The sequence below is a fragment of the Rattus rattus genome, chromosome 4, assembly GCF_011064425.1.
Source record: "Rattus rattus isolate New Zealand chromosome 4, Rrattus_CSIRO_v1, whole genome shotgun sequence".
Classification (NCBI taxonomy): Eukaryota; Metazoa; Chordata; class Mammalia; order Rodentia; family Muridae; genus Rattus; species Rattus rattus.
The window spans coordinates 101,934,403-101,959,453 of NC_046157.1; positions in this window are offsets into that span (position 1 = coordinate 101,934,403).

Below are 25,051 nucleotides of genomic sequence, written 5' to 3' on the forward strand. Positions count from 1 at the left end.
TGCGGTGAGACCAGCCACCTTAATCTTTTGGTACAATGACTTCCTTGCCTTGTGGTAGCTGAGTCCTAAAGTGTGGGCCAGATAAAACCTACTTTCCTTATGTCAGGTGTTTTGTCTCAAAATCTAGAAAATAGAGGAAAAGGTGGAAAGGAGGAGAGAGAGAGAGAGAGAGAGAGAGAGAGAGAGAGAGAGAGAGAGAGAGAGAGAGAAAGGAGTTTGGGAGGAGAGGTAGATGGAAGGAGGGAAAAAGGGAGGGAGAGAGTGAGAGAGAGAAAGCTGTTTCTACAGAAGAAACAGCCACGGTTAACAGTAATTTATTATAAATTATGAGAATTGTTCTATTACTATAACAAATTGTTAGAAATAATGAGAAAATAGGCATTTAAGGCTCCCCCACACAATGAAATGTTTAAGAACATATTGATCCTCTTAACCATCACGCCTGTGTATGCATATCGAATTACCACATTTCATCACAGAGATGTATACGAATATTACATGCCAATCAAAATAGTTACCAACAGAGGGGAGAGGGGGGAGGACAAACAGACAGAAGGAAGGAAGGAGGAGAGAGGGACAGAGAGAGGGAGGGGGAAGGAAGGAAGGAAGGAAGGAAGGGAGGAAGGAAGGAAGGAAGGAAGGAAGGAAGGAGGCTACCTATAAAACTGAAACAGATCAAGGCTGCAAAGCCCACAAAAAACAAAGGACATAATTCATTTCGAAGCTCAAGGACAATCACACAAAGAGCCTGACAAGAAGAGCTGGGTGAGAGAGCGCCTTAGTAACTGGGCTGCTTCACTTGTTAATTTCCTCCCCTGATTTTCCCTTTTCTTCAAATCCACAGACACATACATAATGTATGCATGAGTCTTGCTTATAAAACTATAATTTGAAATCTAGTTCATTTGATAGTCCTTTTTATCAACCTCAAACCTTCATTAAGGAAAATTACTTTTTTTTTTTTTTTACTTATGACACTACTTTTCCTCAAGATAAGCGGTGGAGAAGGTAAAGACAGCAGTTGTTTGCAGATGTGGAACTGCTTAGATTGCATAAATGAATGGAAAAGACCTCTTGGGTATTCTGTATTCTATTTGTGTGTGTGTGTGTGTGTGTGTGTGTGTGTGTGTGTGTGTGTGTGTGTGTGTGTGTGCAGGTGCACATGTGTATATGGGTTTGTGTACACATGTGTGCACATGCGTACGAGGACAGAGGACCCTCCCGATGTCATTCTCAAGAACCATTCACAATTTTTTTTTTTTGAGACAGCTTCTCTCACTGGCCTAGAACTCACCATGTAATCTAGGCTGGCTGACCTTCAAGCCTCAGGGCTCTGACTGCCTCTGCCTTCCCATAGCTGAAATCACAAGGAAATCATGCTTGGCTTTAAGAAAAAAAAGTAACTCCTGTGAATTGAATTCGGGTCCTTTTGCTTGAAAGGCAAAGCTTTGATTGACTGAACCATCTCTCATTTTTTTTTAAAAAAGGCTAAAACAGAATTCTTTATTTTAAATTTATGTATTCATATTACATTCTGATCACAGCCCTCCAGTCTTCCCCTTACGCATGTCTCCCTTCCCCATCATCTCTGAGAAGGGGAGACTACCCCTGCATACCAACCCACCCTGGCCACCACAGTCCCTGCAGGACCAGGCACATCCTCTCTCACTGAGGCCAGATAAGGCAACCCAGCTAGGAGAACGGGATCCACAGACAGGCAACAGAGTCAGGGTAAGCCTCCGCTCCAGTTGTTAGAGGACCCCCATAAAGACCAAGTTGCATATCTACTGCATATGTGCGGAGAGATCTAGGTCCAGTCCATGTATGTTCTTTGGTTGGTGGTTCAGACTCTGGGAGCCCCAAGAGTCCAGGTTAGTTGACTCTGTTGGTCTTCCTGTGGAGTGCCTATCCCCTCTACATTCCTCAGTCCTGTCCCCAACTCTTCCCCAAGGCTTTCTTATGATGGAGGTAGTCTGGAGGTTTCTTTACTCATCCTTGCTGGCTGTACTTCCGAACCTCTGTGCACACTCTTGATATGTTGCCAAAGAATTTGAGAACTGAATATACGCTGCTTAATGCTGGGAGGAAATCAGTGACTAACAAGAGTAGACAAAAGTATGCTGGGTTATAATGTAACAAAAATACTATGAAGGGGTAGGGAGAGATGAGAAACTGTAAGCGGACCGACTATTTTAAGGGAGAGGTCACAAACAGTCTCCCAAGCACCTTCACTAGTGAGCTTGGAACCAAACCTTCTGAAGGAGGTACTTGGCTAAGAGGCGTGTCCTGCAGACACAGTGCTTTTCTTCTACTCTCCAAATTTAGGAATTAAGTACCGTGTGTGTCTCTTTGAAGATTTTCAGGTGGTACCGTATCGAGCACCAGGGTTTATTTAAAATTTCTACATGAGGTTTAATAGATTTTTATCAGTAAATGTAAGCTATATTTCAGAATAATAAGATTTCCCTTGCACTTAGTAGAGAATTGAATTAATAGGGTTTCTGTGCCTAACCGTGAGCCTTCGAGAGTCTTCATTATGAGCGAGACAGTTTACACGCTGTATGGAAATTGTTTAAAAATATTCTCCTAGATGGCATCCTGCCTTCGATTCTGCCTATGCTTTTCACACTGTTTTATTTTTTAAGATTTCTTATAATAATTTAGTATGCGCGCTTAAGGATACACTAAAAGAAACTAAGCATGTGATGTGGACGTTTCTATCACAGAGGATCCAGTTTTAAGCAACTGATTAAGGCAAGTTTGGAGGTAGTCCAGCGTTGCACTTATGTTTGTACACTTTTCTTCTCTACTCTGACAATGGAGACCAAGCTAGCAAACAGTCAAGTGGACATTACTGTCAGTATGAGAATAACACAAATGTATCTTACCCCATTATGTGAATATAACGAAGCTTTATCAAAAAATCGGAAATGCCTGGATTCAAGACTGTTCAATGTACATGCTTAAAGTCTCGTCCATATTATTCTTAAATTCTGCCCCACCTGCAACACTATTCCGAGTAAACACTGAGGTTGTTGGAGCATGAAGGGCAGTCACGGAGACGTGAGTTATCCTTTCTTACACTTGGTTTTAACTGTAAACTGTTGACAACCTCGCCAAGTCCAGACCTGAAACCCTAGCCTCTCCCTCAGATTCGCTAGACTTTATTTTTAGATGTAATCACTTCCCTCCGGTCAATGGTTAGTGGCCACACACACAGGTCTGCACATGAGGAGACTAAAATGGGAACCTTGCACTGTGAATCAGACACACAAGGCACAACACGAGAGGAGTCTCCTGGCAGAGCGAGCGGCGGTGTGTCATAGTCTCCAACTGTGTCTGTGATGGCAGTGCTGTGCTGATTTTTAACTCATGCAAATGATACTCGAAGTGAAGCCGTCTTCGTTCATGGCTTCTTGCTCTACAGGCCCTCCTCGACCACACCGCTTGAGAAAACCCGGTGTTTCCTCCAATAATTCCCTTAGTGCAATGTGTTTTGTAAATATTATTATAACTCAGGTTCTTTGGAAACTATTAATTCATTAAGGTGTTTGGAGGTGGAAAGAATTTATATATATATATACATATATATATATGAGATACAATTTGGCTAAGAATAGTGATGTTCAATGTATTCAATGTAGAAAATGCAAATTCAGAGGAATTCCAAAATGTAGAACTTTGGCTATGTAAAAATCAATGAATTCTAAGGATATTTGGTAGACAGTAGCCATGTGGCTAATGACTCTCTACTTACACAGTTTATAAGTAAATAATGTGTATATTTCTTTAAAAAAAACAGAGGCAAAGACAATAGTCACAAGCATTCTTCTTCCAGTAAACAAGTTAATAAAGCTGGAGATTAAAACAACAAAATAACAGACGATAACCAACCCAGGAGTAAATCAGATAGAAAATAAAACGGCATTTCATTATCCCCAAGGTGAGCGTTTCCCCACGTGCGGTCCCCAGTCATCCTGTATTAGATGCGACTGGTTGGCTTGTCAACGGTGTAAAGCACTGAGCTCACCGTGGCATCGACAGCAGTCAGGAGTAAGTACCTGCTGGGATTCTGTCTCTCACTGAAACCAGAGAGCCATCTGCATCGATCCTTCAAACCACGGTTCCATTCAAAGCCATTTTCTACAAAATAGCATGGCCAAAAGCTCTGGCCCACTCAACTAAAGCTTTACCTTCCATTCTAGTAAAGGAAGCCACCCAGCGGCGCTAAATTTCAAAGCGCAGCCCCTTCCTCCTAAAGCAACATAAACTTAAGAGAGCGGATTTTCGGGATACCGTCAGTCCCCCTAAGTTCTTTTTACTTTAAAGGGGCTGTAGTTGTTACTCCTGCGGCTGCTCACTTATTTCTCGCGGAGGAAAAGCTGCTTTTCGCCAAGACTGTGACAGCCACAGAGTCTTATTAATATATTAGTAGAATATTTAATCATTCCTGTGGGTCGTTTTAGAAAATGGGCTTCCGGTTTAGGAGAATTATTAAGAGAAAAGGCATAGCAAGATCCTGTCTTGGGATACAACACCGTACATGATTATCATCAGAAAACATCTCCCGTGATCCTCGGCAAAGAAGTCAGAAACTCTCTCTCTCTCTCTCTCTCTCTCTCTCTCTCTCTCTCTCTCTCTCTCTCTCTCTCTCTCTCTCTCTCTTATATTCACTCTAATATTGCAGCATAAAGTGTGTGTGGGTTAATAATCTATTCAGTCACAGTTAATTTTAAAAAATCAGTGCTACACATAAATGCTCCAAATTGCTGGAAAGCTCTTTGGGAAAATTTAAGGCAAGATTCATAAATTTGATAATTGAAAATAAATATCTATTTTACGGGATCCTGTAGAGATATGTTCACCTTTAGTTTCTCTCCTCTGAGATACCACGAAACTGGCATGTAATTAAACTCTATCCCTTTTTACACTTCAGAGTCTGCTTTCCACTTCTTCTTAATTAAAGGTAGACATGTCCTTGTTAATCCTAATTAGTGGTGAGCTGTTAGACTCGTAGCATGAACAAATAATTCTTAAAGGCTAAGATGTGAGATGATGTCAGATCTATGAACAGAGGCATACATGCATATAATCACATTTACAAGTTTCAATTTCAGACCAGAGGTTGATGATATGCGTGTGAAGCTCGAAGTTTGTCGTGAGCACACTCTGAAGGTCAGGGGCAGGAAATACTAATTTCTCTAGTCTATATCAGTAAATCTAATCTGTGGCCTCTCCGGCCTTAACAAGATTTGCTTCGATGGCTTTTTTTAATGACTTAAGGACTATAGATAACATTTGTCAATCAGGTAAAGAGGTGACCCACATACCTGATTTGTCCCTGACAGTCACACAGGTGCAGGCAGGAAGCAGGAACATTGCCACCCAGGTCCACAGTTTCCAAGAGCCAGTGTGCCTCATTGTGCCTTGAAACCATGGGAACAAATGTCCACAGATCTGGAACGGCACAAGCATGCAAGGTGAGGTTTGGTGTTCTTTTCCATCGCAGTCACAAAATCATCACCAGCAAAGAAAGCTGATTGATTTCCATATAATTATATATCGGGGTATATGATGCTTTTAACATGCAACTGAGTGTTTCAATGCCCACTTCAATCTTCACGAGTGCTCAGGAAATCTTTCTAGATTCCTTCTTAGTCGATTACTCAATTAATTACTCGTGAAGTCAGCTTTGTATCACGTCAGCTTTGTATCACTTAGTTTCCCCCCACCTTTTTAGTGATTTTGAAAGCCATCCTGTGCAGCTGACTGTTTCTTTAAAAATTGTGGTAAAATATATGATAATATAAAATTTGTATTCTGACCATTTTGGGATGTGCCTGTCAGTGGGATTAAGTTCACTGCTGTTGCTTTGCAATCCCTACCCTCTTCCACCTTTACAGTTCTTGTCAGTTTACAGACCTGATTATGTGTGCCTGTCAGCCAAAACTTTCTATCTCATATTTTTTACAAATCCTCAATCATCACTCTGCTTTCTTTGCCAGAAGTTTAACGATGGTAGGCATCCTCTATGAGCAGAATTAGTATACCTTTTTCTTTTTTATTTAGTATAATATCCTTGGTGCGTGTGTGTGTGTGTGTGTGTGTGTGTGTGTGTGTGTGTGTGTGTGTGCACGCACATAAAGGTGCCTACTATATTCATGTGTTTGTGGCTGCACATATACATGTGTGTGGAAGGCATAGGTCAGTCCCAGTTGTCACCCCTTAAGAGCCCTCCACCTTGCTGTTTTGAGACAAGATTTCTCATTCACCTCACTTTCTCTGTTTAGAGCAGACTAGCTGACTGGCACGCTCTCCTCCCCAGAGCTGGCTTTACAAGCTCATACCACCACACCCCATATTTTTATGTGAATTCTGGGCATTAACTCTGGTCCTTGTATTTGCGCGTCAAGTACTTTACTGACTAAACTGTTTTCCAGCCAACAGTATAAGATCCTAAAAGTTCATTAGTGCTGTGACATTTGTCAAAAGTTTTCTCTCATTTTCAGGGCTACATAATACTCCACGGTTTGCAAATCTGCCCATCTCCCCTTAAAGGACTTTGGTTGCTCCTATCTCTTGGCTGCTGTGAATACTTTACATAGGCATAGACATGGCATATAAGCATCAATCAATGTATGCCCAAAGAAGAAAATGCAGAGTTACTATGTCGTTCTCCTATTTTTAACTTCATGAGGAACCACCATACAGTTTCCCTATAACACCCACAGCAGTCACATTTGCACTAGTAGGGCACAGGGGTGCTGACTTCTCCACACCCTCTGTCACGTTGATATTTTCCTTCCTTTTCAGAGATGCCATACTAATGGTATGAGAGGGTAGCCCACTGTGGTTTTGATTCGTATTTCCCTGAGTATGAGTGATATTAAATATGCCTTGTGTACCTTGCGGACATATTTATTTCTGAAGAGATACACTGTATTTCTGTGGAGATGATACTCAGAAACTCTCTTTCTGTTTTTTAAATACATTCAGCTGTTGTGAGGTTGTATTTTCATATATTCTTCATTTTGACCCTCTTGTCATGAGTTGACCTAAGGCTGCTTGTATTCTAATGCTAAGTGCTGGCCTCCAAGAGCTAGAGTGTGCACTTAGCCGAAAGGATCCCGCCCCCAGTTAATTCCGATTGGTAAATAAAGGTGGTATCACCCAATAGCTGGGAAGAAGAGACAGAGGTGGGGTTAAATTTCCTGGATTAGAGACTATGAGGAAGAGAGAGAAGGGAGACAGCCACCATGGGACAGAGAAGCAAGGAGAGCACCCTGGGCTAGGGGCCGAGAGAATATGGCCCAGAGGACTGACTTTGGAGTTACGAGCAGCCAAGATCGACATTAAAGTAGTAGTGGGGTTATCTATAAGAGGTAAATTCTAGCAGTCTAGTGGAGGTTAGGCAGTTGCCTAACTGTGGTGCTGATTAAGGCTGTGTGTGTGTGTATCATCTGGGAACTTAAGTCATCAAAGGAGGGAAGGAATGTCATGGTAGTTTTTTAAATTATTTTTTACAACACCATTTATTAGCTTATAATGAACAAAATTTCTCTCTGAAGGATAGAGAGCACGGGTTTCCATGTCAGTCTACTGACTGTAGGTTTTCATAAACAAACTTTTACACATTGTTTATTGTATTTTTTCACATACACTTAGTATCTAATACCATGGTACAGAATTTTAAACATAATCTGGTCATCCAGGACTCTGCTTGAGAATACTATATTGACATATCATGGCTTAAGTGGCATCTCCATATTTTACACGAACTATTTTGTTATTGGATTGAGTTCTACTCTAAAATTACCACTGCACATATGCAGCCTTCATTCTGTTTAAAAGGAAACTGATACTTGTAATACTTATTGTACATTATATAATACTCTGCTAGTGTCATCATTGCCTTTATGAATTTATATTCCCACTCTATAGGTCTTACAATGAAACATTCAGCAGATAAAACCTTTAGGGAGATGGAGATTTGACTCAGTCATTAAAAGGACAGGCTACTCTTTCAGAGGACCAAGATTTGATTCCCAATACCCACAAAGCAACTCATGATAATCTATCACTCCAATCCCAGATGATCTGATGGTCGATTTTTGTCTCTGTGGGCATCATACACACATGTGTTGTGTGGATATATGTGCAAGCAAAACATCCATTTATATATATATATATATATCATATACATATATACATATATACATATATATATACAAAATAATACAAATAAAATATTTTTAGACTTAACAAAAGGTCCAACATTGTTTAAATTAACTTTATTGTAGTGAATTAGTTAAAATGGAAGTAACATGCAAAAAAAATGTAATGGTTGGGGTTAGGGATTTAGCTCAGTGGTAGAGCGCTTGCCTAGGAAGCGCAAGGCCCTGGGTTCGGTCCCCAGCTCCGAAAAAAAGAAAAGGAAAAAAAAAAGAATAAAAAAAAATAAAAAAAAATGTAATGGATCCCTCTATTTGATAATTACAATTTTATTAAAAATGGCTATTCAAGAGTCATAAATTACTTATTTGCTTCTATCCACAGTTTAATTGAAGAGCCAAATATGTAAGAACTCATCACACAATTGCCTAACTTCTGTCAATGGACTCTCTTTAGAGAAAAAATAACTTCATCATCTTTGATAGTCTGCCTACGTATGCCAAATACTCACTCAGTTCAGCATTTTAAAATTATTTCAAGATTTCAGATATTTCTGGATGAATGGCCAGAGGCGGCAATTACAATGTTAAAATTGTATGTGTAGTTCTAAATATGAAGCATCTGGTCTTATGCCTTACTTATTTTGAATTCTAGCTGTAAACATAGTCATGATCCTCATGCAACCTTGCAAATTGATCACAGCTATTATTTTGTGTATGTCAGTGACTGCTAAACGAATGAATTCTAGTTTAAATAAATTCTGTGCCAAATATAGATCCAATTTTCAGGGAAACCTATAATTGTGTTTCCTCTCAGTTGATCAATTATCACTGAAACATAATAGCTAAAATCTTGGCCTCCTGTGTGGTTTCTGCCACTTGTATGCAAGCTACAGAACATCTTTAAGTCTTGATTTATTCATTTTTACATCAGGAGCAGATGTCTTATTTAATGTATGGAAATTGCAAACATGTATACATTGAACTATGTACTCTAAAGATGTCTGCTGCTATGTCTGCTATAGACTAACTAGTCTGGTTTGTGGTTACACTTGTCCACTCAAGGATTTAACATCTGATAAGTAAAAATATTAAATGGCTTTAGAAAGTCACTTTTAGCAAAACTTTGACTCCTATTATGGCAACAAAGTACTTCAGAAACTACAGTCACAAGCATATGAATCCAGCTTCAACCTTATTTTTCCAAAGTGTTTTCAATGTAAGATTGTATGACTTGGTTGGTCAAATGTTCAAGTGTGAAATTTCCATCATTATCTCTCAGCAATATCAGCAGAAATTTATACAAGAATCCATTCACTCTCCATCCTAACTCAATCACTTCTGGAATTTCCAATAGTCAAGACTTCCTCCCTTTGAGAACACTCACTGGGTTCCTTAACTTCACAGTACCTGGAATCTGTTCTCATCTTCCTTCAGATGCACTCTTTCCTACTTGACTTCTTCTATTCGCTGCCTGCCTATCATCCATCAATCTATCATCTATCTATTTATCTATCATCTGTCATTTATCTATTATCTCTATTGTTTGTCTATCATCTACCTATGATCTATATATTTATCTTTCAGCTATTATCTATACATCAATCAATCTATCTGTCTGTCTGTCTATACTCTATCATCTCTCAAGCTATCCATCTATCCATCCATCTACCTGTCTATCTTCCATTCAGTTGAATCTCTCATTTACATCTTCCACTTCTTTATTTCACTAGGAATATTTTCTAGACTTTTTTCTCAACTTATTAGCTGGGTTGGTCACAAATAAAATTGCCATGGGAAGAACTTTCTGAATCCATCCTTTTCCTCTTTGCTGTCAACTGTCCTCAAGACACAGGCGGAGCTCAAGCTGCTGGTTCTCCCCTAAGTTTCCCACCTTGGATTTCTTCATTCTTGGCTTTAACCAAAAGCCCTTGTCAGAATGAGGCAGTTAGGCGATTATCGGGATAGCTTTATAAATTGATCCAAGCCATTGTTATACAACTTAGTGTGCTGTTCTTCACAGCTAAAGTCAAGATTCGAGACAGGCACCCCCAATGCTTTCCCAGTTTAGTGATTAATGAGGTGCCACAAGATAATGTATGCAGAAGTATGATGTTCCTTAGCATCCTCATATTGCCTTCTGGTAAACCTGTATATCTCTATACAGTTGTCTACTACATTTTAAATACAGATACAGAAAGTATTGGTTTTATGTGTTCTCATTTTCTAAAATAAAATGGATATATATATATATATATATATATATATATATATATATAATGTGAGTACACTGTCTCTCTCTTCAGAGACACAAGAAGAGAGTATCAGATCCCATTACAGATGGCTGTGAGCCCCACATGGTTGCTGGGAATTGAACTCAGGACCTCTGGAAGAGCAGTCAGTGCTCTTAACCGCTGAGCCATCTACCGTCCTCAAGTATATATTTTAATATTCATAGCTCAGAAGTAAACTCTGCCTGCCTCTAACATTAACAGGGAACAGAGTAAGAAGGTCATGTAGCATATCTAAATGTTTGAAAATTATTTTTTAAAAAAATATTAAAATTATTGATTTTAAGGACACACATTTTCTCCTTTTATCCAAGCAAATATCTGGGGCTGGAAAGATGACTCAGTCAGTAAGGGTGATTGTCAACCCTCAGGAACTGAGTCACTCCCAGAACCCATATGGTAGAAGAAGGAAGATTAGAGCCTCTTCTAGGTCCCAAGCCTTGTAATAAAGATAGGAATCGGGAGCTCATTCCATAGACATGAATGCTCATAGAACAATCTATCCCAGAGCCTTGGGATCAGGCTCAGGTTTGCTTGATCGAAAAGCTTTCATTATCACCAAGTGTTGTTTAATAGCAGGGTGCAGGGCATAGCTCTCAGATCAGTTCCTCATAAATATTCATTTACTTCTATCATGATCCCCACCAGAACCCTGAGAGTTCCTATCCAGCACCATACAAGGTGATCTCGTACTTGTGAGTGGACTCAGCACTGACCAGCCCACAGAGACCCTAGTAGATCGTCTATGACAAACCCTTTGAACTATAATCTATTTCTTATTGACATGGCAGGAGCAAGGTCCTGACCTCTGCTTATGACCCACTCTTCTCCCCAGCCTTTGCCGAACAGATTAGTTTTGGATGCTTTTCTCTTAAACTTCTTTAGTCCACTTCCCAAAATCTTTAAAGCAATTATAAAGCCTAAGGGATTTTAAGGACGATGGGTCTTGAAGAATTCCTTGATATAGTTTATAACACAGGAAACACAAACAACAAAGGACCGAACAATTAAAAACTTTACTCCTTCCTTCATTCCATTGATAAGATGAGGGTCCTATTATGGACCATTAATTGGGTGCGGATATAGCAGCCAATCAAATGGAAGTCACTGCTGTCGGGGCTAAGAGATGACTCAGTAGTTAAGAGAGCATTTGCTGCTCTTGGAGTGGACCCAGGTTTGGTCCCCAGTATCCACATCAGGCAGCTCACTCCTGGCTGTAAATCCAGTTCCAGGGAGCCTAAGGGTGTCTGGTCTCTATGGGCACGTGTTTGCATGTTGTATACGTAAACTCGTGCAATACACATTTACAAAACTAACAGTAAATAAGTAAATAAGTGCCTGGTGTCGCTGTGGTCCAGGAGAGCAAAATAAACATATTTAAACAGAAATAAAACCAGGAGGCAGGATAGGAAATCTGGACGAGAAGATAGAGCAACGGAGCAATGGATGGGAAGATGAATACGTGGATGGATTGGTGGATGGAATGATGGGGTCTTACCAGATGAAGTTGTTCAGAAGCCTGTCACTGAGAGCCTGAGCAAAACAGATCAAATCTCTCTCAAATATGAATATTTTACTGTTGCACCAATTAACATTTTACATGTTCACCTGACATCTTTGAAACTGTGTACTACATGAGAGCCATCAGCCAAAAAAGAAAAACAAGCAAACGAACATGAAGAACAGTAGAAGTAGTGGGAGAAGACACCCATCCCTTTTATGTGCACTGTTTCATTAAGTAACACCTCTCAACTTTCAAATCAGTAGGTTAAAGAGAGTCCTTCAAATGGGTGCCTCCAATTTGCTCTTGAAAACAATCATTTTTGTTAGAAATTTCATTTGTTCCAACAAAGGGTTTGTTGTCAGAGAGTGAGGGGGGAAAATGTTTGACCTGTAAAATGTGTGCAAGAGCCATATTTTCAGAGCGTTCCTCCCAGAGGGAATGCTAAATAATGGGGCAGATGATTGATTTCTCAATCGGACTTTCTTGACTGTGCTCCAGTATGTCCATACGCAACTCCAGCAGGAAAGCCTAGTTCTGCTGCGATGAAGTGTGGCATTGTGTAAATACGTACGACAACAGGTGCCACACATCTGTTCTTTCGTCAGTCTTGAGAATCTATCGTTCATGAAGAAAAAAAAAAAGCAAGCAAAACAGAACACAACAAAAACTCTATCATATGCAGTTAAAATCCTAAGCTAATAATCAAACACAAACGTTTTTGGAATAGGTGTGTAGTTACTTTATAATTTCAGCATTTATTTTATTGTCGGAATTGAAGTAAGCCCGCAGAAAACTGCCAAAACTTAAGCAAGGTTTCTATCCTCTTACACACTGCACCGGAATCTCTTCCCCTTTATGTTTTTATTACAGTGTTGCCAAAGTAGGAACATAGGAAGTTCCGGATCATCTTTAGTTTCTTCTCCACCCATAGCCCCCCCCTCCACCCTTCAACCCCCCTATCCCCTGTCTCATGCACCTCAGACCTGGAAGGAAGTCTGTCAAATCTTTTTCCAAAGCATGCCTTTTGAAACCATGCACACTTTCTCTATGAAAAGTGTTCATTTACTTCAAGGCAATTTCTAATCCTGAAAGTTACAACAGCCTTCTAACTAGACGCCTTTCTTCCTCTCTCCCTTCCCAATTTCTGTCTCCTAGCTGCTGAAAATTGATCTTCTGTTCTGCCCCCCCCCTCTCCTCAAAAGGCTTTAGTAATCACCCAGTGTTAGCCTCCCTAGGGAGTGCCGGATTACAGGTGAGTGTGGAAAGTCCTGGCTTATAGTTTTATTTCTAACTGGCCCAATCATGTGAGGGCTCTCCTATACATCCTCACTGGCGTTTCTCTGTACACTGGGAAGCAAGGGGCACACATAAGGCTCTGGTACAGTGAAGTCTTATCTCTCTAGTTCTCTGCTTATCTACTGCTTTCCAAACTGTTCCATCAAACTATTAACAATACCCCAAGTGCCATTCTTCTGCCTAGTAATTGGGGGGGGGGAGTTAGGGGGTGGAGATTGCGGGTGCTGGGAAACAAAATAAGGACTTTGTGCACAGTAAGCATATTTTCTACTTCTGAGTTACAACTACAACCCTGCTTGTCCCTTTTAAACATCCATACATTATCTATTTTATGTATGTATTTATTTATTGCTGGACCATCTCCCCAATTTTCGGACCACCCGGATACTCTTACTCTGCCTTCAACTCTCAGCTCAAAAGCTGTTTTTGTGTATTCTGTGAGCACCGTCCCAGGCAAGGCTCACCATCCACTGCCTTGTGGGCTGACTGAGCTCCACTACTTGCCTTTGAAGTCTGTCCTACCCAGTAATAGCTTTCTTGCATTGTCTCCACTCTACTTCTCCTCTTAAGGAAACATAAACTGTTACATTTGTTCATTAGCCCCCTGTAAAGCTACCATCGAATGCAGTCTAAGGCATTTTTTTAGTTGAAAGTGAAACAAATATTGAGATCTATTAGCCAATATGGTGAGACTGCTTAATATTTGCAGAAGGATACATATGAAGTAAGTATTGGAGGGAAAGATTGATAAAATCGCTAGAAGGTTTGGTGGATGTGATTCAGTGAGATTCAAAACTAGTAATAGTGTTGAAATTAGTCTTTGCCACAGCGGAAAGCATCCTCCCTGACTGCTAACATGTGTACTACTGACGAATTTGCCCAAATACTTCAAGGTCCCACAGATATTCTCCCTTCATTTCAAAAGCAGTGTTCACTTCCCTGAAGACATCAACCCCTACATTCTATTTGAACACACTTAAGCAGTTTTCTCCATTCTTGACAGTGTGTCCACTTTGTTGACATACCTCTCTGAATGACAGCTGTCTGCACTAGCTGTTCCCACACCCTAAATCTTAACAACTGCAGCGGACCTCCACTGCTTTCTGAGGACAAGCTCTGGTTCTGTTTTCCATAGACGCACCCTGGCCTGTGATACAATGTCACTTACAATTTCATAGCGATAGCTTTGTGTATTTTCCCAACACATCCACCTTTTCCAGCTTCTCTTTTATCTGAATGGCTCTGGTGGCTTTCTGTTATGGCATTCTGGAATTGCATGATTCCCTTTGGTTCCTTACCAACTGGAGGGGTGTTTTCCACTTGCAATTTACAGGTGGATGGAATAGGCCTATTCATCTCTCACTACCTGCTGTTAGATTCGGTATGTGGCTTCCTCACCTGGTTGTCTTGCTATTGGTCCGTACTACAACATCGTGCAGCACCGGCTGCTTCTCAGCCTCCCGTCTCCAGTCTATTCTCCACAGGCATGATCATCCCTCTTCATCTTAGACTTCACCTAGCATGGGCTTTCAATCTTACCCGGGACATTACCGCTCACCCCTCAACACCTTTAAGCCTTCAGACGTGCATTTCCTTCTGTCTTCCCTGCTTGCTTTCCTCGGTTAAGCCTGCCTATCTTCTGCCTCTTTGAGACACGAGTTCTCAGCAAGGCCTGCCTGGAGTAACTCAACTCATCCCCTTCACTCTGTCTTCCACTGCACAGTTTTACTTCCGGGTCGTATAGTAGCATGTCTATAACCCCACTTCCTTTTATTCCTGCTTGCTTTTCATCCTTCATTTGGACCTCCACTTATTTCCCATTCCTATGGTTTCTACCCACACTTCCTTCTGTCTCTAGAGCCGTCCATTCAGGCTCCAGCCCGTTTCTCCTGCCTCAGAAAATGAACAGAAATTTTAGCAAAAGAGATTAAACTGCGGGGCCAGAAAAAAAAATGGTTGGAAAGTTGTCATTTCTGAAGAGGACCATGGACTTCCATCTATTCAGGAGTATCTTGGAGATAACAAGGATTCAGATGCAAACATGACCGCATGTGGCTCTCTTCCCCTCCCTTTCTACCTGTCCATATGGAGCGGCTTCCTGTCCTATTCTGTTGTTGGGACTTTTTCTCACTTACTTAGGTTTCTTAATGAGAATGAGTTCCCTATACCTGACGGCTACCTCCTTCTGCCCTGAAGAATTATCCCTATGAGAAAACCCCCAACCGTTCATCTCAGGACTGAGAAATTACAGTTTGCACCATGGAAACACTGAGATATCCCACTACCTCCTTTGCAGGCGCCCTGTGAAGAGCTCTCTACTTAGAACAGGCCCAGCGGCTTTTCTTGCCTATTCAGGAGAACCTAAATGCCACCCTTCTCAGCCAGGCTTCCTCCTCCCATAAAGAACAACTGTAGCCCTTGATTTGTACAGGAGTGTTGCTTTCCCTAACCGCTCATTAGTGGGGATGGGGAGTGGGAAGATGTATACTCCTCTAAGGTGCCCCTAGCCCCTTCACATCCTTTTTCCTCCTCAGACCTCTTCTCCAAAGAGAGGTTGGGAGTAAGTAGCCTCTGAATTGGTGATGGGGTGGGTGGAGGCTGCACAATTTATTTCTGTTACTCTTCCATTTCCCAGCCTCGCACTAGGTCTCACAACACCCACTGTCGCAATTCCTGGAGGGTTCTATTAAAAGTACACATTTTTCAGCATCTGGGTACCATTCTTTCTACTGCTAAGTCCACTGTCCCCAGAGACCCACCATGCGTCTCCCTCTGTCCCCCATGGAATGGGGCCTATGTGGGTAACCTGCTCACCCACTCAACTAGTTCCAGATCCCTCCAGGACCTAACTGGGGTAAGGTTAAGCTTCATCTCCCGCCTGCTTCAAAGGAGCTGGCTTGAGTGGTGGTGGTGGCGCGCTTGGTTCCGGGCCAACAAACTTCTCCCGGACCGTGCGCGCCTCCTCTCTCCTCCAGGCGGCGGTGGCTGCGGCGCCGGTCGGATTCCCGCAGAGCCGAGGGCCGCTGGCGGAGGCGGGACGACGTCCCTTTGCGCCGGGACCCTGACGTCCCCGCGGTGGCCGCGGCTGCGAGGACAGCGCGGACCGCGGCTGCGCTCCGGCCGGACGCGCTGCGCACTCTGCGGGCTGAGGGAGGCACAGGGCCGAGCACTCGGGGACCAGACCCGGATCCTCCTCCGCGCCAACCCAATCCGGGCTTGGGGACCCCGGCGCAGGTCGAAGAGGGTAACTCCACGGGGGACCCGGGCGTCCCAGCTTGTGCGTCCTGGCTTTCGCCTCTCCCCCGGCACAGCATCCCAGCCCCAGAGACCGCAGCCCGGCAGAATTCGTAGCTTGCTCTATGCGTTTACCCCTTCTTCCGTAGCTCGCGTCCGTTCCACCCGCATCAGCATCGCATACAGTTCTGCTTCCCAAACCCACCCAGAAAATCCACCGAGAACTAAAGTGGAACGCGCGAGCCCGCGTGACCTGGACGTACAAACACGAGCCACATTATAGGAAGCGTATCAAAGTGGCCTGATCTGGCCAAATGCACCGGATCCCCCTCGGCTCCGCGTGGGAATGCGTAACTGCAGGTGGGCAGATTTCCCCTTAAATGTGTGCACTTGTGCAGCACCGTTTTGACATTTTCTTTAAAAGCAGATGCAGGCAAATGACCAGAAACACAGCATATGACAGAGACCGGGCTTGTGTGGGCGACATCAAGCCCAAACAGCCGGTGGCAGAGCTGCGCAGCTTACCTTGGGTTGGTGTCAGAGCCCCTGGGAGGCGCGGTGGAGTCCGGACAGGGCTGCCGCACCGCCGCGGAGTGGCCCGCGCCAGCTCGCAGCGAGTGGAAGCGGGACGCATCTCTGCCCTTATTCGTCCCTCCAGTGTGACCCTCCCACTCGGTGAGCACGGAGGACTCCGCAAGACAGTCCTCAGCCAACTCGTGCCCAGGTTTTCCTTGATCACACAGAGCCGAGCCGGGTACTATGTCTTGCAGGATTTTGGTTTAATAGCAATTTCATAAAGGCAATGAGAGCTGGGGGCAGACGTTTTCTCGCTTCTGACTATGAAGAAGTGTCCTCTAAGTAAGATGTGTGGCATACATTCACAGGTAGATAATTGGCTTTTTAACAGTTGCGCTAAAAATAAAAACGGGTATCGTGTATGTTTTATTTTGCACTTCTCTATCTGGAGTTTATCTAAAGTTAATGAAGTCAGCTTGCGTTCTGATCATCATCCTGCATTCAGGTTTGTGTCTGCATCCGTAAAGGTACGTTGTGACTGTTAAATATATTATGTTTCCATAGATTGCTGTTACAAATATCAGTCTTTTAATTCCTTGAAATCTCTTTCAAGATGTGGAGGGGGTGTATATAACAGTACATATACACCTACAATAAGCATATGTATATTTTCAGATTTATATTCATTCATAGTACATATACACATATATTTATATACATATAGTATGTGGGTTGTTTTTTTTATTTTATTTTAGAATTTGGATGATTAACCCAGGAGTTAGACAATGCTTAATGGTTTTTTGTTGTGTATTGCCACAGTTGGAGAGAAAATATGTATTATCGATCCATAAGAATGGAAATCGTGAAAGTGTTACCTCAGAACCATAAGTTTCACATCGTGAGGTTAACAATCGAAAGAAGACAAGACCACAGTGACAAAGAATTTAAAATGCTCAGAAAGTATTTTAAAATAGCTCATTTTCCACCTCTTCGGAGGGAGACCATTACAGCATCAATCCGGTGGGGTTTGAAACCTACCTATCACGTCAGTGGAGTGTTCTCGGAGTGAGTGCCATGAACCATGTTAGTGTCAGCATTTCAAGCCATAGGATGTGTCCCTTCCTCGTGGGATTTCCACCACAAATTTTTGGTTGACTGTAGAAAGAGACCAAAGGCTATCCGGTCAGCCCAGAGGCTTGGTTGCCCATTTAAAGACAAGATTGCTAAGCCCTCACTAGGCTTCCGGTGAATCTTTCTCTTTGCTCAAGAACCCTTATTTAACTTGCTTCACCCTTTGTCAGTTACATTTTATGATGAGACTGACGCGCTACCTACTGCGCTAATGAGGCACCTGTCAGTTACATTTTATATACTCTTTTTATGCCCAAGCTTTATGGTCCGGACCACTAAATAAATTCAGCTCTTTATAAAGTTTTAAACTGTATGTCAGGTCCACGGATTTTACTTCACTGTTTCAATAATTCCACAACCTTTTAAGTGTTCATGCAATAGCTAAGCACATGTTCGTTTCCAGGTCACAATTCTCCTTTTGTTGCTTATAACACTGAACCAATAGATTTTTGGATGCCATGAGAAGGGAATGAATCAAGTTCAAAACTGGTATCAGCTATGTTCTCTGGTCTAGACTCACCTGTGAAGACAGCCCTCTTCCTTCTTCCCTCCTTCCTTTCTTTTCCTCAGATATGATTTGAATCTAGACTGCTTTTATGATCCCAACCTATTATGTCCATTGGTATTGAGGTTTTTATCAAATTCCTTTTGTTGAATTTTAAGGTGACTTCAAGCAGAACGACCATTAAACCAAGCACCTTTTATTTATCTACATCAAATGCAACTATAAATGATCCCCTTGATTCTGAAGCTACCTCTGAGGGGAAAGTTTCTGAGAGTAACTGGGGAATCTAAAAAGATCAAATTCTAACAACTTACGGAGCTTCTAACATCCGGGTCACGTGATTCCCCCTCCCACCTTCTCTTCCTCCATACCTACCCCCCTCTCTCCATCTCACGCTCTATATACTTTTTTAAAAAAAATATTTAAACACACCCACTACTTTCAACATGTATGCTTCATAGAAGACACAACTCACTATTAAGTGACACATGAGAGATAAGTTCCATTTGAACTATTTCAAAGGCTTCACATATTGTATGCCTGGCTTACATAAACTGAACCCTTTAGGGTGGACGCTGCAATCTATCTTGATGATTTGGATAGGTTGCATTTACAATGGATTTCTTTTAAACTTCTTACTCTCTTCAGTTTCTTCTATTTTCTGCGTCTGGGCTCCCAGCCTTGCTGCTTCTTTCACTTTTCTTCTTCATACCCCCACCCCGTTTTTTTTCCAAGAAAGAATTTCAACATTGCCCCCAGCTAATTTCTTAGTTATCAAGCCATAAAAGTGTTCATTCTTTATAGAATTTTCAGGGCACAGCCATACATGACTCTCATACATGTCCCAAGGAAATGGCTCAATGCACCCACAGTGGATGAACAGACCTTACTGTTGACTGTGATTACCAAATCTGTCTTTGCTGTCGCTCGAGTACCCTTTTCATTATACTCCTTCTGGGCCAGCATTACAATATGCCGTTCTTATTCGTAGTGGTTCTAAATTAGTTCAAAGTAGGCTAGGGAAATATCCTACTTTTAAGGTCTGTTTTTTGCCACCGTCTCTGAAAAATTCTCATCGCACGGAAATTAATATTCCAAGGCCTGCCTCTCTCTTCGCTTCCTTTTCTGGAAGACACTGATTCGTGATGTGTACTCAGTTTTCAAGTGACTGCAGGACGGGGTCACAGCTGCATCTTTCTCTTGGTTTCTTAGTCCCTCTCCCTAGGATCAGTGACACCAAACGGAAATATGATAAAAGACTAGCCTGCTCAGGAGGGACAGCTTGGTAACTTGCATTAAGTTCTCCAGAACAATTTAATAGTAACAGAGTGGCACGTCCTGGCAGAAAAACAAAATAGCCACCAGGGGGAAATAAAAACAGAGAGATAAATTGCCCAGTAATATAAATATACAGTATTTAACTTAATTAGCATTGGAAGAAATACACATTTTTTCACCTATTTTGACTAATTATTAGTTAAATATTAGTTATTGTGTGTGATGTTGGCAGAGGCAAAGATCTTTACAACAACTGGAGGAGAAGTATATAATAGCTCAGGCTTGCTAAAGGTCAACTTAGCCATGTACATTGAAAATGAAAAAAAAAAGTCAGGGTGGGGTGGGTGTCAGTTACATCGTAAATTCCTCTAAAACAGTAGCTGGGTTATTTCTGGGTTAGGATTATAGAGCTTTTCTTGCTTTTGCTTATCCGTAACATGTAAAGTTTCTACAGTGCACATGTAACCCTACTATAATAAAAACGTTGCAAACATCAACAATGTGTGTTGCTCTGTCTTGCGTCTGAAGGGAGTCAAGAAATTGGCCTCACTAGGACTTTTTTTGTTAATCCAATAAGAGTATTCCTGAGAGACACAGCCAGAATACAGCAAATACAGAGGCGAATGCCAGCAGCAAACCACTGAACTGAGAACGGGACCCCCGTTGAAGGAATCAGAGAATGAACTGGAAGAGCTTGAAGGGGCTTGAGACTCCATATGTACAATGCCAAGCAACCAGAGCTTCCAGGGACTAAGCCACCCTAAAGACTATATACATGGACTGACCATGGACTCTGACCTCATAGGTTGCAATGAATATCCTAGTAAGAGCACCAGTGGAAGGAGAAGCCCTGGGTCCTGCTAAGACTGAACCCCAGTGAACTAGACTGTCGGGGAGGGCAATGGGGGGAGGGGGGGGGAACACCATAAGGAAGGGGGGGAAGGGATGTTTGCCAAATGTACATAAGAAATACTCAAGTTAATAAAAAAAAAAAAAAAAGTATTCTGATGTAAGCCAATTGTGGCATAATCCCTTTAACTTGTGTCTAGTGGATTCCCTAGGAAGCAACTATTAATCAAACCATCTAACCATTTAACATCTATTTCAAACGGCTTCTGAACAGAGATAAGTCTGATGTAGCTTTTCCCCTGGTATTGACATTTGGCAGAAACTCACACTCATGTGCATAATTTATAACATGAAAAGAATATGTAAAACGCCATGCGCAAAACAGAGATAAAAGACTAAGAGAAGAACATCTTTACTTGTGAACTGTCAAGAACTTAAAATCTTAGTAAGTGAAATAAAACCAAATATTTTTTTTCTTGGTCTAAATAACTACAGGTCCAAATCATCCCATGGTCTTAGTTCCTGGAAGGGCATCACACTTAACTTATTTGTAAAGTTTTAAATGTATCATCTTATTGATAAAAATGTTTGCGAAAAGCATCAACTGAGGGCAAAGGGCACATGTCTCTTGATAAAACATGAGGTTTCTTGTTTCCTGCTGATTAAAATAGTTTCCCCTGGGCTCCAACCTCATAGGTAACAATGAATAGCCTAGTAAGAGCACCAGTGGAAGGGGAAGCCCTTGGTCCTGCCAAGACTGAACCCCCAGTGAATGTGATTGTTGGGGGGAGGGTGGTAATGGGGGGAGGATGGGGAGGGGAAGCCCATGTGGAAGTGGAGGGGGAGGGGCTAGGGGGATGTTGGCCCGGAAACCAGGAAGGGGAATAACAACCAAAATGTAAATAAGAAATACTCAAATTAATAAAGATAAAAAAATAGTTTCTCCTGGAATTTTAGGTACTAAACTGTATCACCACAGTGTTCTTCTTGACATACAATCAGCACAACCTGATCCTGACTTGGAACCATACGAAGAGCATGTCTAATGTTCCCTTACACTGCTGCCTCTAGCTGAATCGTGAAATCCTGCCGATCAGTCAAGGATTATTTAGGTGTCACAGTTAACGTGATGCCCTTCCTGCCAGCTCCCTCAACACGCACCCTCCCCCTGTGTACAGCACGGTGGACAGTGTGTGCTGCTTCAGTGACAATCTGTGTCACTTCTCACACATTTCCACACCTGTCTGTCTAGCTGATTGCAAACTTCCTGAGGGCTGGAGCTGTGTCTCCGCATTTCCAGTATTTCACAGTGAAATGAAGCAAGCTCTTTTTTTTTTCTTCATAAAATAGTTTTCAAATATTTCCTGAAGGAAGTCCTGTAGAGGTCAAATAACGAAGGGCATACAATTTTTAATTGCAAATATGGACTGAGAGTCTCGATGTATGTGAAAAAACTAGAGGCCCACTTTTTTCCTTCCAGCTGAGGGAATTATATTACTCCACTGATAAAAATCACAGGAAAAATTATTCTCACTTTAAAAAGCCTCTCAGAGTAGGGATAGTGAGGATGTCAGTGCATCAAGACAAGACTGTCACTGGTCAGAAATGTCATCGTATGTTCTCTTCCCTGTCCCTAAGTCAAACTTAATTTCCATTATGAAAATTAGAACACAATGCTGTTTAATCTCTTACTACTCTTAAAGGATAAAATACTCTTGTATTGACCTTTGTTATGATTCCTGAACATTCTTAAGCAACTCATTCCACCTACGAAATAATTTCAATTCAATGTTGGAATATCATAAGTGATAAATACGCATATATACAGTCTCATGTCCACAAAATTGTGATTATTTTCACTGAGAGTCCCTTAGAAGGAGTTGGGTTTTCATTCAAAACTTGTTTAGCTTGATCAATGAACTTCATAAAAACAAGATTACATTTCTAGAGAGACTGTCAAGTATTGTTCACGGTGCTAACTGCCTTGCACACTTTGTCCTTCTGTGACCTGTAACACTTTCAGAGGCCTCATTGCCCTGCTCTTATAGGGCAGGCCTGGGGCTGTGAACCAATCGCAGGCAACATGAGTGTTTGCATGCAGGCTCACCTCATTCGACAGTCAAGTGTCATCTTCACTAGGATCTAGGACCTTGTCTTTAGCAGCTTCCATCAGGCCTTCTTGGAACACCTGTTTCCTCTTAGGGCTACAAGCATCAGAGGGCTGGATGGGATGCATGGATGCTCAAGAAAAGCAGAGGTCCACAAACCATTACAAATATAGATCTCGTTCCTGACTAAATATTATATAAGTGTAGGGATAGGTGTAGATGTAAGTGTAGGTGTAAGGGTAGGAGTGGAGGTAAACATAGAGGTACACATAGAGGTAGATATAGAGATAAAGATAGATTATATTAGCTATATAGTATATGTAATATATATATATGTATTTTTATATATATGTATATATATATACATACACACACATACACACACACACATATATATATATATATATATATATATATATATATATATATATATATATATCAATGCCTCCATGCCCAAGAATGGATAGATTTTATTTCACATAGAGTCCAAGCTGGTTTTAATCTATGTAGTTGGTGATGACCTTAAATTTCTGATGCTGATGTCCATAGATGAGAGCTAGAAATTATAATCAGGCACCACCAAAATCTCTTTTCTGTGGTGCTAAGACTTGGTGGCGTCAACATTCTCTAACAACTGCCAGTAGAGAATGAGAATTATCAGACACCAAACTGGGTGAATGACCTCTCTCAGCTGAGTACCCAGTTAAGGCATTAATATAGAGTTAGAAAAGTTAACTAGATTCTGATCTCCATCGCCGAGGACAGAATTACCTACTTTTCCAATATCTGAGAACATTCTTGCTATCAAATTATGTTACATCAATCTCATTTTGACCTATCCAAAATATATAAACTGTTATGTTTCTAAGGCCCTTTCGGGTGAAAAATAATGAGATTGTATGAATCTATATATGCTTTAAATCACTTCAAGTGTTAGCCAGAAACTATATATACATATATTTTTTTTCTTTTTCTATGTGGATCTGTTTTATCACACATCCCTGCCCTTGTTATTGTAGACATGGTTGTTCTCCAAGACAGGTCCCCCCGTGATGTAGCTATAGCTGGCTTGAAACTCACAGATTCGCCTGCTGGTATTGGAATTAAGGGTGTGCACCACCATGCCTGGCCAAGATCTGGCTTACTCTTAATTAAAACATCCCCATATGGTTTAATGTTTCAGAAAGCCATGGTGAAATCTCCTAAGGGTTTTATCTCGCTAACTGCCTACCAGATCCCTTCGTGGCAATCCTACCTCCCACTGTTGAATTGTTTCTGCTATAGTGACCTCACTCTAGCTCTGGGGATGCTGAATACTTCAGGAACCAAAGCAGAAAATGACAGTTGGAATATGTGTGCCCCTCCCACACTCATGTGGAAATTCTAACCCTTATAGGGATGGTACAAGGAGCATCCCTGTAACTCCACCGGATGGACTTTTGAGCAGTTATCAATTCATGATAGTGGAGCTGTCCTGAACATTAGTCCTCTTATAAAAGAAGCCTGTAGAGAGATCCTTGGCCTTCCCATCATGTGGAGATACAGCAAGAAAGCAGGTGTCTATAAAGATGCAGTACTTGTTATTCATTTACATTTCAAATGATATCCCCCCTCTCTCTTACCCCTCCACAATCGCCCATTCCATTCCCCCTCTCTCCCCTCCCCTTTGCCTCTATGAGAGTACTCTCCACCCACTCACCCACTCCAACCTCATCGCTCTAGCATCTCCCTATGCTGGGGCATCAGCCTCTACAGGACCAAGGGCCTCCCCTTCCTTGGTGTCAGATAAGGCCATTCTCTGCTACATATGTATCTGGAGTCCTAGAGCCCTCCATGTGTACTCTTTGGTTGGAGGTTTAATCCCTGGGAGCTCTGGGAATCCAGTTAGTTGACATTGCTCTTTCTATGGGGTTACAATTCCCTTAGTCTCCTTCAGTCCTTCCCTTAACTCTTCCATTGGGGTCCCTGGGCCCAGTCTAACGGTTGGCTGTGAGTATCTGCATCTGTATTGCTAGATGCTAGTAGAACCTCTCAAAGAACAGCTATACCAGGCTCCTGTCAGCAAGTGCTTCTTGGCATCAGCAATAGCGAGGGAGGTGGCATCTGCAGATGGGATGGATCCCTAGGTGGGACAGCCTCCAGATGACCTTTCCTTCAGTCTCTGTCCC